Here is a 15,009-nt window from a genome sequence, read left to right as displayed (position 1 = left end):
AAAAGAAAGGGGCGAGGTGCCAAGATACAAAAATCTCCTACAGTACCCATCGGTACGAGTGGGGTATTTGTCTTCGGTAATCCAAACACTAAATCCACAGCTAACCCCCCACGGTTACTAATAATCCTCCGTTGAGTAAAGGAGACATTTGTACTTTATTAAAAGAGCAATTGGCAGCCCTTCTTGAGCCGATTCTTAAAAGACTAGACTCGGTTGATATTAGATTATCAAAGATTGAAGTGGCACTGGCACGACCGCCCCAAGTGACCCCGGCACAGCCTAGCAAGCAGGCCTTAACAGGCACTATTCCAGTTAGAGTAGGGGAAATTCATAGAGACCAGGGTGGTGTAAAGGCGAATGCCCAGATACTGGTGGGAGGGGAGCACCAAGCAGGGAGGACTAGGTGCACACCCGCTCTGGGCACAAGTGCTGACAAGATTTTGCCCTATAGAAGGCCACAAGAGACAGAGCGATCCCAGAGGCAGGAAAATAATGGAAATGATGGCTGGACAGAGAGGCACCCCAACCTCCACTTACCACCTGAAGCAACTCCCTACACAGTAATATTAGCGAATGTCCGTCCCCCTTACCCAGGGCTCATATGAGCACTGGTCAACCCTTAAAAATAAGGCCCTCCATTGCCTAAATAAAAAGACTGGTTTAGGGGATGCCTTATTTCAAGAGTTCAAAATGGTAAGACGTATTGAGGGGGTTGTTTAAATAGAGTCTCCGTGCACACTTTTTGATTATGATTTGTCTTTAATTCGTTGTGGCGCTGTCCTTGTCGCACTGTGTCACTCAGTGCCTTCTTGAAGTGGGTAATGGTGTGAAAATCATTTCACAAAAGGGCGCGCTCCTTTAACATGAAACAAAACGTTTCTTCAGCTTATTTCAACATGTATTGATTGATTCTAATCAGACCGTTGTTGTTGATGACATTCACTTTATTCAAATGGGCCAGTTTGAATCTGCTGAGTTATCACTGCCATGTGGGGTACCTCAAGGTTCATCCCTTAGCCCGACACTATTTAATATATACGTGTCGGACCTCGCAAAAACCATCAAAGCGCATGGGATGAACCTTACCTCATATGCAGATGATATACAGCTGATACTGGCGGTCAGAAATGATGGGGACACAGTGGCGGAAAGTTTCAAAACAGGTATGCTGGCCATTGGAAAATGGATGTCAGCAAACTGTCTGAAATTAAATTCCGATAAAACCGAGGTGGTCACTTTTGGCCATCTCAGCCCTAGCTGGTCCCCAACTTGGTGGCCATCTTCCTTTGGAACTGTACCCAAACCGGTCACGAAAGTGAGAAATCTGGGCGTCATCTTTGATGACAATCTGAATTTCATGGCTCATGCCAATCAGACGGCCCCCACTGCTTTCTATAAGTTACGACTGGTCAGGAAGATCCTTCCTTTTCTTCCCAAAAATGTGGGCAAGACATTGGTCAGCGCTCTGGTCCTATCAGCATTGGATTACTGCAATGGCTTGTTTGCTAATGCTCAAGTCAGGATTATCAAGAAAATGCAGACAATCCAAAATGCAGCAGCCAGACTTCTCCTTAACATCCCTAAATTCAAGCCTATAGCTGAGACCTTAAGGAGTCTCCATTGGCTTCCTGTTAAGAATAGAATTAAATTTAAAACACTGTGCATCGTCTACAAGTCATTACATCATCAAGCGCCTCAATTTTTGAGCGACCATCTTGTCCCATATATTCCCACTCGGACACTACGATCAGCAAGACAGAATGACTTGGTAGTGCCACGGACTAGGCTGGTCAACTGGGGAGACAGACGTTTCCTAGTTGCTGCCCCAAAACTATGGAACACACTCCCGCAAACCATAAGATCCAGCCCAAATCTCATGTCCTTTAGGAAGAAACTGAAGACATGGCTATTTGACCTCTGAAAGACATGGCTATATGACCTCTGAAAATTCCATAAGATCATTCAGGAAAGTAATAAAGTACAGCGCCGAGACGCCTGCGGGCAATTGTTCGCGCTTAATAAATGTTAAAAAAAATGTTCAGTGTTCATCAAGTTCATAGGTTTTCAAAACAATTTTCATACATCCATTTTAATCATGGGTTGTCTGATACATTTCATTATACCCAATGCATTTCGGGTTATCGAGCTAACCCTTCATCAGAGGCCTGTAAAGAAGAGACATACAGGACCTTAGTGTTCAGCACATGACATAAGCATTCATAAGCATTTATATTCAATAACTGTGTCTTCTCTATGGTTCCTATGTAACGTACATGTAGTCATTTAATGCTAAATAATAACCACAAATTAATTTGAAGTAACAACCAAAACGTGTGCAATACAAATTCAAGAATAAGATACTAAATGTATTCTACTGTTGGGCACCGCTCGTGTGGAGCAATATAAACAAATGAGGTCATTTCTACATTTACTAAATCATCACAAAAAGTCGTGAAATACTATCGCGTACGGATTCGATTGCTATACAGCGTGGCGGGATTTCACAAAACGGTTTAATGTTCGCCGCGGCAAACATACTGCTGGACTCTATGTCCGACAACAAACTGCCCGTCGTGATATCGGCAAATTAATCTCGGAGTAAATAAGTTTACTAAATGTTGGTAAAAGACCAACTGTTAGGACGTGAGTAAACTTACTTCTAGAAACGCGTGGGTTGTGGAGTCAGTATCGGCTGGTTCTAACAGGAGCCTATCGCTGTGTTTGTTTTTAAAAAGGTGTAGCAAGTCACGTGACTCGATATCGTAAATAAAATATGCGTCGGAAAAGAATATTGTAAATGTGTCTCGACAACTCTTTTAGAAAACCTCATTGGTGGCAAAAATACAACTTGCGCGATTATATTCATTTCATTAGAAATGCGCGGAATGCTGTGTTATGCTTCAAGCTGAAAGACGCTCCGTGATTGGAAAAAGTTCCGATCACGTGATATCGCGTGTGGACAATTTGTGGAATAATAGAGTTAGAAATGGTGATATAGTCACTGGTAAATTATTATATAGCGAGTGATGGCTCGTGTGTGAAATCGAGGAACATAAAATACAAGGCTTAATAATGCATAATAAATGTAAACCAAAATGAAATGTAAATACAAAATAGTCTAAACAAATGTATAAACAACCATAGTCTAGATACATATAATTATTGATAGGTATTGCTCTCAATGTCTCTTAAAGTATTTTAGAGTATTTCAAGGGTCCTGTAGTTGATTCTAGAATAAGTCCGTTGGGTTGAGAATAATTAAAACCTGGGCTGTGAATATTTCTCAGATAGCAAGGACATCATAGAAAGCACGAAAATTCAATGCGGTCATTCATCCCTATGGGTTGTAGGGAATTTAATTTTTTGATCCAGAAGAATTCAGATTTAAGACGTTGTTTAACAGGATCCATATCACAGCTGTGAGGGAGTATCTCCAGTATTGTAAATCTCAATTGCGCAATTTTATGATGAGCTTCAAGCCAATGCATGGCTATAGTGGATTTGTTATTCATTGTTCGTATGTTGCTTTTGTGCTCTGATATTCTTACTTTAATTTTACGTTCCGTCTGTCCCACATACATTTTTCCACATGGACATTTGATTGCATAAATGACGTTTGTAGAGTCACATGTCCCTAAGTATTGCAGATCAATTTTATGACCTTTTGTGGGATGCATACAAATATTACCTGTCATTACGTTATTGCAATGGATGCAATTAAGACATTTAGCCATTCCTTTGAAGGGTAATTTTACTTCTTTTTTGGTAGATAAAATTTCTTTCAAGTTTTTGGATCTTTGGAATGCAAAGGTCACATGATCATCATACAAATTTTGTAGATCTGGTTCTGTTTTGATCAAATCCCAATGTCGATTGATTGCTTTTTTAATCCTTTGTGATGATGTTGAGTATTTCAGTATACACACTGTTTTTTGTGTGGCCATATGGCTCGATGGTTTTAGTAGTAGGTCTCTGGATAATTTTTCTGTTTTTTTCAAAGATTCCTCTAGTATTTCTTTAGGATATCCTCTTTGTGTGTATTGTTTATGTTGGTCCATCAGAGATGATTTTAAAATGTTCTCATCAGTGAGTGATCCTTTTTATCCGGATGAACTGGGATGTAGGTAAATGTTTTTTCAGAGAATCTAGATGAAAACTCTGGAAGAGAAGGCTAGAGTTTGGATCAGTTGGTTTCTTGAATACCTTAGTGTGCAATTTGTGATTGGCAATGGTAATGTGTACATCTAAAAAAGATATTGCTTCTTTCTCAATGGTATGAGTAAATTTGATTTGTGGATTCAAATCGTTCAATATGGCTATGTTGGTAATGAGTTGATCTTTTTTGCCTTTCCATATCAGGAATATATCATCTATGAATCTTTTGAACGTAACCAAGTTGGTTGTCCAATCCTCGTTGTGTAGAATGTTTTCGGTCTTGAATTTGGACATATACAAATTTACATATGAGGGGGCCCCCCAAAACCCATTGAGGTTCCATTGCATTGGTTGTAGTAGTTCTGTTTCCATTGAAAATAACTATGGTACAGTGAAAATTGCATTAGCTCAATTAAGAATATTTTGTTCGCCTCACAATCATTTGCTTTTAATAAGTTCCATTCTAGGGCTTCTAGCCCTTCATTATGTGGAATTGAGGTGTATAACGCCACAAGATCTATTGTGCAAAGCCAGTATTCTTCATCTTCATTGAGTTGAATGTTATTAAGTAGGTTGAGAAATGCAGTAGAGTCTTTGATATATGTTGCACATTTTTGAACTATGGGTTGAAGGTACCAGTCAACATATTTTCCAATACTTTCAGATATTGACCCACAAGCTGATACAATGGGTCTGAATGGTGGTTTGGATGCGTCTTTGTGAATCTTTGGCAGCATATATAGCTTGGGTCTCCGTGGGAATTTAGTTTCCAAAAAGTTCTTCGTTTTTTCATTGATCTATTTCATCTCTAATGCATGTTCTATGATTTGAGAATGTTTTTTGGTATTCATTAGTTGGGTCTGATTCAAGAAGTAGATAGATGTCTTTGTTGTTCCCGTGTTCATTAACACTGGTTTCATAAAATGTGGTGTCCATAATGACTAATGCTCCTCCTTTATCCGCTCTTTGGAAAGTTAGATCATGGTCATTTGCAAGGTTTTTCAGTGTGTTCCATTCATTCTTAGACAAATTTGTTCGTTTAGATTTAGAGAAATGTATCTTTTGTACTACTCTAGTAACCGATCTTTTAAAAGCTTCAATGGTTTTGTGAGAATATGGTGCACAAAAAGTGCTTTTGGGTTTAAACTCTTTAGTGTTGATGGTGGTACTTTCTTGCATGTTTTGTTTCATGTTAAAGGAGCGCGCCCTTTTGTGAAATGATTTTCACACCATTACCCACGTATTGAGTGGGTTAGACATGCCACAAAAACCATGTCAGGAGACTGTGTGGTTTTGAGCTTCAGGTCTCCAGGTCTGGTCCGACGCATTCTTGAGATGGCTGGTCATGACCCACTTGATAGGGCTGCCATTGGTATTCTTCCCCTTGGTTTCTTTTAAAAGCAATTCACTTTTTCTAGACTGAGGGATCCTCGAGCCCTACAGGGAGACTGCCTAAGGCCTGACTTCTCCATCCAGCTTAATAACCGCTTTGAGGCTTTTTCCACACTTGAAGAAATTGATTGACTGGGGTGGACGCACAGGGGGATTTAGCGAATGGAGGTATTGAGGAATTGGTAGGGGTCACTACGTCTTTTGACCCCCTTATCTCAGCAGTGTGTAAAGTACCTACCCCCTGCCAAATTCCCGTGGCATTGGTACCCGATAAACTCTTATTGGCAAAGGCAACCACCTCTGGGCGTTTTGACTCTGACCCCCAGAAGACTCCCATGGCTATATCATCTTGGAACATAGCAGGTCTGGAGTCAAAGGCTGCTTCAGCCGACTGGTCTTCTTATATTGAAGGTGTAGACATCTGGGCTTTCCAAGAAACTTGGTCAATTGCTCCCGTTTCATGCTGGTTATTTAAATTTCACCAAACCAGCAACAAGGGGCCATAGAGGGAGACCAGTGGGGGGGTTAACCTGCTGGGTAAGGCAAATTGAGGGGATACCCGTAGAGGAGATCCACCTTGATAGTCCAGACATTCTGGTCATTAGAGTCACATCTACAAAAGGCCTTGACTTACTCTTGTTTAAAGTTTATGCAAGGGGCCAACCGGGTGGTAAGCGCTCACAGGTTATTGCTGCCCTAGAGACTTATCTAGCAGAAGGAGCACATAATGCAAATCTTTTAATCGCAGGAGATTTTAATACCTGCTTTGAGCCCCTGGACGAGGAAGATGGTAGGATCAGTGACAAGGTGGATGCGCTCTGGGGTGTGCCACAGTTGGACCTCCAGCCTATTAAAAAATGGACTGAGGTAGCCCTCCAAGTTAAAGGGTTGTGCCTGGAATGGGGTCTCAGGGCGGTCAACGGAAGGACAGCGTCCGACGCCCGGGGTGCCGTGACCTTTGACAATGGGCGATCTCAAAGCCGCATAGACTACATTCTAGTGAATGTGGAGATATGGTCCCTAGTTTTAGACATGGAAGTTCAAAGTCACCCTCAAAGTGACCATAATCCTTTGGTCCTCACTCTGAATGACAGGAGCTTTTGTAGTACGCTTTCTACGGAGGCTGATACCTGTCCTATCCAAGTAATCCTGGCAAACGATCTGAGAAGGGTCCGATGGGCCAAGGTGGCCCTGGATGAAAGGAAGAGGCTAGGGATCAGGGCACTAGTCTCAGGGTCATTAAAGGAACTTAATGAATGTGGAACACAAGAGGTTCTTAATGATAAATTTGCAGGGATCCACAATGAGCTTTTTACTGGGCTGAAAACAAATTTCATTAATACCAAGCCAACAAGGAAGATCTCCATCCTTAAACCAAACTCATGGTATAACGAATCGTGTAGGCTCGCACACAAGGCTTTAGTGGTAGTAATTAAATCAAGGAACCACTGTACTATACAATTGTCTAGAGTAACTTACAAATCTACCCTAAGAAAGGCAAAGAGAGACTGGGACAAGGGGCGCTGGCAGGATCTGCTGATAGCATGCCAAGGTAGGAACATGACCCAGTTTTGGGATTTGATAAAATGGGGAATTGGGCAAAGGTCTATCATCCCAAATAACAATGTGGAACCACAACAGTGAGTACCTTCTTTGAAGCCCAATTTCAGAAGGGCACAGAAAGTGATGCCCATACCCCACACATTATCTTAGAAACCCCCTTGTTAATTAGCACCAAAGAGGTTGAGGCAGTTTTGAAGATTATCCCAAGTGGCAAGGCTCCTGGGCCAGATTGCATCCCAGCAGATTTATTTAAGCAGGACCCCAATCTCTGGATCCCATACATTACGAACCTAATTAACTCTTTAGCTGGGGGAGCTCCAATCCCCGCATCATGGTGCGGGCGGAAATTATTCCGATTTATAAGAAGGGTGATCGCTCCGTGCCGGCTAATTACAGGCCTATAAGCCTTATCGATGCCCTGCAGAAAATCGTAGCAAGAGTTATATTGGGCAGGATCCAGTGTTGGATGCCTCAAGAGAACATCCTTACCCCACTACAGGCAGGGTTCTGGGCCCATATGGGGACCCTGGACCAAGTCTTTAGATTTGTCATGCTTTATTGGAAGGAGGTACTGCTGGGAAAAGGTATGATCTTCGCTGCTTTCGTGGACCTAAAATCCACGTTCGAATTAGTTCCAAGATCTAAACTGTGGGACGTTTTACTAGGACTGGGGATGCCCAAGGAACTGGTTTCCCTTGTGGTAAGACTTCACAGTTCCAATTATGCCCAGGTCCGCTGGGGGAAACCAGGGGGGGTCACAGAGAAATTTGCAGTGGGGAAGGGCGTCCACCAAGGGTGCGTGCTGGCTCCCACCCTATTTTTACTATTTATAAATGGGGTGGTGCAGTACTTCGACAACCTCCCTACGGACGCGCCAATGCTAGCTGGCCAAAGGGTTCCCCTGCTCATGTTCGCAGATGACACCTTGATTTTATCTAAAATGAGACAGGGGCTACAGTTGGCTCTGTCTCGCTTTGAGGAGTTCTGCTGCGATCATGAACTGGTGGTCAATGTAGAGAAGACCAAGTTCATGGTTCTCCATGGGGCTAGACCCATAAGAACAAGAGTTTTCATGAGCGGAAAACTTCTGGAGCAGACTAAAGTCTTCACCTATTTGGGGGTTACCTTTGGCGACAAATTGAGCTGGTCTCCACAATTAAAGTTACTTCCGTTGAAACACTCCCAGCTAGCATGAGCATTGATAAAGGAACATAGGCAGTCACATACCAAGCCGATAGCTCCTGTTGTCAAAATGTACTCCACTAAAATTATTCCCGCAATCCTGTACGGGGCTGAGATATGGGGAGCATGTAACTTATATTATCTAGCATTAGCCCAGAACAAATTTCTAAGATCAATTGTGGGCCTCCCCAAATCCACTCTGCGTATTCCCCTCCTGTTGGACCTTGGTTGCCATGCAATAGAGGATATGGCACAGTATAGGATGCTGGCCTTTTGGTTAAGGCATTGGATCACCCAAGAATTACATTTATTTGCAAGGGGCCGACAGAAGTCAGGGGGCTGGACTGTTCGAACAAAATCACATGGTTATCTAGTATTAAATCTTTGCTCATTGACATGGGGATGAGGGATTTGTGGGATAGTCCAGAGTCTGCAGAATTTCCATCTAAAGTAATTTTCAGAACTGCTTACTGGAACCTCATTAAAATCAGGAGGTACTCCGCCTTGACTAGCTCATCCCTGTCTAGAGATTTTTGTGAGCTTAAAGATGAACCCTGTATGGAAAGCTATTGGGACCTAACAACGAAGCCTAGAGATCGCAAGCTTTACCACCAGTTCCGAGTGGAGACACTCCCACTCAGGAAGTTCACATAATGGATAACAGGCATGGGAGATAAATGTCCGTTTTGTCCTGATCATATCGAAGACATTGGTAATCTCCTTTACGTTTGTCCTGCCTACCAGCAACCTCGAAATATGTGGCTTAAACCCTTGTGTAGATCTTTGGGTACCAGTTCTGCACTGGTCACCAAAAGGCTATTGAAAACTGGTTGTAACGACATCGCAGTTATTGGGGTCACCAAATTCCTAAGTTGGTCCTGGGCCCTTCGGGAGAAAAATAGGGGGTCCTTATAGTTTGCTATAGATATTCCTGAGTATGGCATGGTATGAAATAGGAAGTTATTGATTTTTATCTTATGTTGATTGTATATAATTGAAAAGTCTTGTGCGTGTGATATATTTAATCCTGTCTTAATGAATTGTTTTAAAATGTAAATATAGGTATTTATATTTTTATTACAAAAGGCAAATTTATATTGACAGTTTTTATACTGTAAATAGGGCTGCGCCCATATGTATTGTGTATTTTACTTTACTCTCTGTCTTTTAAGATGAATAATCGCAATAAAGACTTTTTTAAATTGAATTGAATTGAAGAAAAGTAATAAATATAGAGATCCATAAGTAAATGGAAGGTATATACATGCATAAAGGAAGGTAGTATATGTAGACTAAAGATGCATCAAATAAACTCCGTCTTTCAAGTGTTGTTTCACTTTAAATTAATTTTAAGTATGTTTATAAGTGGTTTTGTAAATCAGTAGTGGAGCAATTGTAGATAAATAGTTATGATAAAAGATTTGCTTATTTATGCAGCCACTTATATACATGTTAAAAACATAGAATATGTAACTATCAGTAATATGTACATTTGTTAAGCAGAAATAATGAATATCTATATATTTCTTTTAAACAATTATTCCACACGTTTACACAAAGCAATACACATATATAAGTACATATCAATAGCACAAATAAATGCTTATATACAGAGATATGTTGTATATTTCTGTTTGCGTATGGTGGTTAAGTGGGAAAGAGACAATTCTTGAGTAGGTTTCTGAATGTCAGATGCTTATCCGTGAATCTTATGTTGAAGGGTAAAGAGTTCCATAGTGTGGCTGCTTGAACAGAGAATAATGTGCCACCCGTGGTTTTTACTTAGGTCTTGGGATTTTGAGGCGAGTGGTACTCTCCAGGGGGGGTTCCTTTGTTAAATTTTTTGTGTGATTTTATTCCTGATAAAGAGTGGCCTTGTTCCATGTATTACTTTGCGGGTGACGCAAAGCAGTTTGAACTTGGATCTCTGGAACCGGTAACCAATGCAGGGATTTCAAGGCAGGGGAGATGTGGTCTTGGGGTTTCATATGAAAGAGCAGCTGGCAGCAGAGTTCTGAATCCGTTGTAGTCTTTCCATGGTCTTCAAAGGTGATCCGTGGTAGAGGCTATAGGCATAATCAAGTTTGGATAGAACAAGGGAAATGGTAGCCTGGACCTTGTATGGAAATCCCAAATGGGAGAAGATTTGTCACAGAGTTTTTATAGTAACAAAACCTGATCTTGCTAGTTTGTCCACTTGGGCATTCATCGATAGCTTGGAGTCCATGGTCATTCCATTTGCCACATGTGAGTATTTCCATTTTGGAAGCATTCAGTTTGAGGTGGCTCCATGTCATCCATTGATCCACGGCTCTGAGAAAATAGAAAATCGGTGGGGTATTCTAGTTGAAGGAGTATTTGCGTGTCATCTGCATAGTTATAGCACATGAGGTGAAATTGATTGTTCAATGCCGGTAATGACTTAATGTAGATGTTGTAAAGCATGGGTGAGATAATAGAGCCTTGAGGAACCTCTGCTTTTGTGAAGTACTGTGGAAGCAGATTATTGAAAACCCACTGGTGCAGGGTCACCCTTAGTCCACGGGTTCTTAACAAGTAAGGAGGAATCGACACTGGAGTGAAGTACAAACCAAGGGTCATTTATTAGCATTCATGAATGGGGGCTCATCCGACATGCACCATAGCGATACTCGAGGAGGACGCACACCGAACGATGGTTACATGGGTTTTTATAGCAAAAGATCACAAACAAGGGAAGCCTAGAGGTAAATAGAGCTTTGGGAAGAAACACAAATTAATGGTAAGAATTGACAGCCTTGGTGTCTTGTGCAATTGTAGCGACCTAAGGCTGCACAACAAGATATGCTACCTGAGTAAACTTAACTTGAGGCTTTACCATTGTCTGAAAAACCCTGAGCAGATGCCAGTTGTTCTTTTGTGCCGACTCTGCATGTATACACAGCCTACAATGCCCTAATCTAGATTGTTCACTCATGTTTATACAGATGCGGTGACAAGGATAGAGCCGGGCTGGAAGTAGGGCAGGGGTGAAAAATGGTTGAGGCATAGCTTAATCAAAAAACAAGAGAATCAGATTTGACATTTTAACAGTACGGTTTGGATGAGAAAGGTGGGGTATGGCTGACATAGGATGTGATCCAGTCTAGCGCAGTCCCCTCTATTCCAGCTTCGTAGAGTCTTTGTATCAGAGTGTCATGATCAACAGTGTCAAAGGCAGCCAAGAGGTCCAAGAGAAGTAGCACAGCAACCCTGTTGTGGTCAACTGTGTTCTTCAGGTCATCCCAGACATCAAGGAGGGCAGGTTCTGTGGCTCTTCCTGGACGGAATCCTGTTTGGAAGTCTGAAAGTTTGGAACTCTCTTCAATGAATCGTGACATCTGGACAAACGCTGCTCTTTCACCAGTTTGGTCAGGAAAAGTCCATTTGTAATCAGTCTGTAGTTGTCAGGGTTCAGCAGGTCCAAGTGTGTTTTCTTCAGTAATGGGCGTATGTATGACTGAATTCTTCTGGAAATATTCCGGTAGTTAAGGAGTGGTTGATGACTCTCCTTACTGGAGTGACAGTAGAGGATGTTAGAAGAATTCTCTTGAAGGTTTGCGGTAGGCACGGGTCAGAAGGGCTGCAGACAGGCCTGCTTGCTTTGACCAGGTCCATAAATTCATTGTGTGAAATGTGTTGGAAGGAACGGAGAGGCTGGGTTAGAGTATTCTTGGATTGTTGTTTTGTAAAAGGGTTAGTGCCGATGATTTGTGTCTGTTTTAAGTATGAGTCCAATGTGTGTGCCTTGTCCGTGTAATGATTTGCCAGTTTGTCTGTGAAATCTCGAGTAACTGAATGAGCTCCTCCTATTAGGCAATTTGGTTGACCAAATTCATTGAGAATTTTATAGAATTCTTTATTTGCACAGTTAGCATTTTAAATTCTATCTGAATAGTGTCTTTCTTTTCTTCACTTTTTTGATAGCTGACCTGTATAATCTGGTAATGTTCTGTAGGCAAAGTTTATCTTGATTGGCGTTTGTTTTGAGCCAAGTTTCTAATTTGTAGTTTTATCTCTGTTCTCTCTGTATTTTCCCAAGGTGCTTGTTTTCTTTTCACCTGTTGTGTGGTTTTAAGTGGTATTAGGATATCAAAAGCTTCCTGTAGCCACTCCTGTCGTTTTTTAACAGAATTTATTGTTTCTAGATCTGCACTGGATGTTGGTTGTGTTTCTAAGTGTTCCAAATTGAGTTTGTTCCACGGCTGATAAGTGGATGCGCGTAAGGTGGTTTTAGGTGCGTCGCTTAGTGTTGTTTTATGTTGGAAGGCAAGCAAATGGTCGTCTGACCATGTGACTGGAGTCATCGTTTGAAAGGCAACTAGGTCTGTATTAGCAAAAATGACATCTAGGATGTGTCAAGCAATCTGTGTGGGTTCGCGTACGATCTGATGCAGGTTCAGTGGAGCTAGGCCAGCGGTGATTGTTTTGGGATGGGGCATATTGGGTTTGTCAAACCAAATATTGAGGTCACCTAAAATGCATAGGTTGGAGTGTAGTGTCAGATTTGAAATTGTGTTTAGAAGCATGTCTGGGAATGTTGCAATGCTAGGTGGATGTCTGTAAAGGAGCAGGAACTTACAGGAGGATGACGGTGTAGGATTACATCTGGTGAAAATGGCCTCACAATTTCTTATGGCAACTTCATCAACTTTAGTGATATGTAAGGTTTGCCTGCACACAACAGCTAGGCCACCTCCTTTTTTGCCTATACGATTTCGGATGATTGTTTGATAGCTTCATGCAGGACTGAAGCCATATCATCTCCCAACCATGATTAATTTATAAATAGTATATCTGGTGTGACATCAGTGAGAAGGTCGTAGATGTGATGTTTGTTTTTTAGAGAGCAATCAAGCCTTTATTAGTAGACAGTTTAGAGAATGTGCTTTGGTGATAGTGAGACTTTGTTTTGTAGAGGAGTGAGCAGTATTTTATTGACTTGTAGCAGGTGTGCCTTTAGTGCTGGTATTAGGTATATGAGGATTGCAATTGTGTAGCTTTTTTGTATCGTGTTCTTTGTCCAGCAGGCTAAGGCATTTTGATGGGTCTGCATGTGTAGGTAGTGGAGACGTGTTTGAGAGCGAGTTGGTGCGCTGTGTTGTTTTTTTTAGTGTAACCTTGTTGTGCAGTAGACCTAGAGAAGCGAAGTTGTGAGGTGTCGCACGTTGCTTATTTTGTTTGTGTCTGTTCAGTTGGAAGGTGTACGAGTTAGGGGAGGTGGCACAGCACATAAGGTTCTAAAATGTCCTATGGATGAGAGGTGGTTAAGAAAGTTGCTGTGTTGCTGTATATGTGTTAGGTGGGGTAGAAGAGAGAACGTTTAGCACTGGAGTTTGTTCATTTGCATAGTTTAAAAGGTGTGTGTATGTTTGTAATTTGTGTTGGTAAGTATTATGAGGTGTTGTGCTTCAGAGATTTTGTTGTGCTGGGGTGGGTGAGATGTTTTGTTTTTGAGGAGAAGTGAAAGGAGCTGCAGATGCATTTGTTTTATGAGATGGATTTGTTAGTATGGTATTGTGAGTGGAAGTTGTAAGGTAAAGGGGTGGTGATGTGTGTAAGTAGAGTGTATGTTGTCTGTAAAAGGGGATGAAGTAGAGTTAAGAGTGTCTTATACTTGTTTGCGGCAAGATGTGTGGTGCAGTGGCGTGTAGGTGTTGTGCAGTTGTGCTATTGTGGAAGAAGGAAGAGGAGAGTGTTGGTAGGAGAAATGATGGAAAGCTAAGTATAGGTTTGTTAGCGACAAAAAAGGGATCTGTTTGGAATAATTAGAGCAGGGAGTATGTGTCTGGATGGGATGTGGTTAAGTATGGTGTGGAATTGGGCTGTGTTAGTGTTAGAAATGGGGGTCTCTAGTTGGCAATGGTTTGCACCTTTGTCCAAATTCTTCTAGTCAGGATAAGGGGCGTACACTACTGAAATAACCCCTGCTCACCCCCCTTGGTAGCTTGGCACGAGCAGTCAGACTTATCTCAGAAGCAGTGTGTAAAGCATTTGCACATAACCAACAGTAATACAGGGAAAACACTACAGAAGGACACCACACCAGTTTTTTGGAAAAATAACCAACATTTGTCTGTGCAAACAAGACCAAAAACAATTAAAAAAAATACACCATACAGATCTCAGATATCTCAATAATCTAAAATAGACTTAAAATACAGTTCCTTGAAGTCGATAGCTCAGCCTGGGGCTATCATGGCGACAAATCCACACAGTTCTAGCTGACCGCAGCATCGTGGGTCAGCTATGGTGTCAGACAAACCCGCAAAACAGTACCTTTAGAAATGCAGGGCGTCGGCAACCTCTTGTTGAGCTCTGCAGGGCCGGCGTTTGCAGGTGTTGGTTCTGGAGATCGGTGCAGGAGACGTCTGGCCCTTGAAGTCACACGCGTTGCGGATCGAACTCCTCATGGTTAAAGTCGGAAGCTCCGGCATAGGGCCTGCGGTGTAAAGTGCGCGTGCAGTGCCTTCAGGTCATGGTGCAGGCTGCGGCTCGGTGAGGTCAGGGTTTCAAGTAGCGGCATCGTTGTTGCTGAAGCACTGTCGTCGACTGACAAACTGGAGTCAATGGCACTGACATCGGTAGGCCAAGGCTGCGGTGCGGGATGAGGATGGTGCATCATGTAACTTACAAGCAGTGCCCTTGAACCACGGTGCAAGGAGCGGGTCAATGTCTGCATGGAGCGGCGGCGGTGAT

The sequence above is a fragment of the Lissotriton helveticus genome, chromosome 9 (assembly GCF_964261635.1).
Source record: "Lissotriton helveticus chromosome 9, aLisHel1.1, whole genome shotgun sequence".
In the NCBI taxonomy this organism is placed as follows: domain Eukaryota; kingdom Metazoa; phylum Chordata; class Amphibia; order Caudata; family Salamandridae; genus Lissotriton; species Lissotriton helveticus.
This window is presented reverse-complemented; position numbering follows the sequence as displayed.